At 44.7% G+C, this 1,457-nt stretch overlaps 1 protein-coding gene across 1 annotated transcript in view; it reads right to left on the bottom strand.

The window, feature by feature from the left end:
- Window positions 1-1,457, bottom strand: part of REPS2 (RALBP1 associated Eps domain containing 2) — a 162,226-nt gene that overhangs the window by 100,434 nt on the left and 60,335 nt on the right. The window lies entirely within an intron of this gene.

Here is a 1,457-nt window from a genome sequence, read left to right as displayed (position 1 = left end):
CGATGGAGAATGAGTCACACAACTGTCACACAGGGGGCAGGGAGTCAGGGACCTTCCTCAGACCCTCTCTCCCCATTGGTCTTTGGTAGGTACGAGAGTCTAGGGTCTGAACATGGCACTACTTGGATGACGTCTATTATTTCAACATCCCATTAATTCTCTGGAGGGTTGGCCCTGTTTCCCAGATTAGGAATCTGAGATACAGAAAAGATTAAGCCATTTGCTAAAAATCAAATAGTTGATAAGTAGCTGGGCTAGACTCCAAATTCAGTGTTCTCTCTCCCACTCTAGGGTGCCATGTCATAAAGGCCATGGCCTGTCCATCCTCCAGCACAGCTGGCACTCCTCATGGGCAAAGACATAGCCTGAGGGAGGGGGCATGTTTCCAGCCTCTCTCCTCTCAAGGAAAATGTATGGCTTCCCAGATTGTTTTAATAATCCTGCATCCATAGAAAAATTTTCTAGGTCTTTATCCACCAGAGCCATGTGAAATTTTTATAGCATCATCATCTGTGCCTACTCCCACCCCAAATACCAGTTACTATGAAATTATGCCAGAATTTGGATCAAAGTATGGGGGAAAATTCAAGACAAATTTTTATCTGATGAACTCATGGCAGAGAATCAAATTTCATAGAGAGTTCCAGATTCTAGTATATTAAAAAACAATCTGTAACTTTTCTGTGAGGAGAGTACTTTATTAGAATAAATAAAACATGCTGAGCTCTGTCGGGACACAGGGATCATGCTAATGTGTGAGCCAAGGAGAGTCTTTTCTTGCTTTAGTCAAATGGATAACCACCTGCAAATCACTAGCATCTGAGGTTGATTTAAAATGCACATAGATATAGAAAAAAGTTCCAGGAAATTATTGCATTTATAGCTTGCCTGCAGTAGTCAATGGAAAGGCCCTTGTGGCCCCCAAAATAACACTCTGGATAGCCCTGTATGCTAGCACCTTCGCTCCCTTCAAGGTATGGCTCCCATCTGTAGTTCCACAGTCTCCCCAGGAGGACAGCCCCTTTTCACAGGGTGCCAGGGGAGCGAATAAGACCCCAACCCCCCTGTCCCAGCTGTACAGCAGCTGACTTGAGCAAGTTCCATCCCCAGAAGCTCCAGAGCAGCCGACCTGAAGAAGCATTTGCCTTAGACACCTACACCAAATACCTAATCATCGGTCACTTAGAAAGCAGAGACCCCCTTAGTATTAACACTTGGAGGACACAGGATCTTCACCAAAAGGATAAAATGCAGAAAATTCTGGCCAGGCAATAATCACCGAGACCTTTCACAGAACAGCATAAGCATCTGAAGAAACAACAGATGGCAATCCTGGACACAAATTACCATGATGCAAAGAACAAGACCCTGGCCAAACATTCAGTGGGCTGTCTGGGGATGAAGCATTTTCATCCTCTGGGTACAGAATTCTGTAATTCCTGGCCCATCATGAATGT

The sequence above is a fragment of the Bison bison genome, unplaced genomic scaffold, assembly GCF_000754665.1.
Source record: "Bison bison bison isolate TAMUID 2011002044 unplaced genomic scaffold, Bison_UMD1.0 scf7180017864174, whole genome shotgun sequence".
Classification (NCBI taxonomy): domain Eukaryota; kingdom Metazoa; phylum Chordata; class Mammalia; order Artiodactyla; family Bovidae; genus Bison; species Bison bison.
The sequence above is the reverse complement of the archived record's forward strand: the minus strand, read 5'-3'. Positions and strand labels throughout refer to the sequence as shown.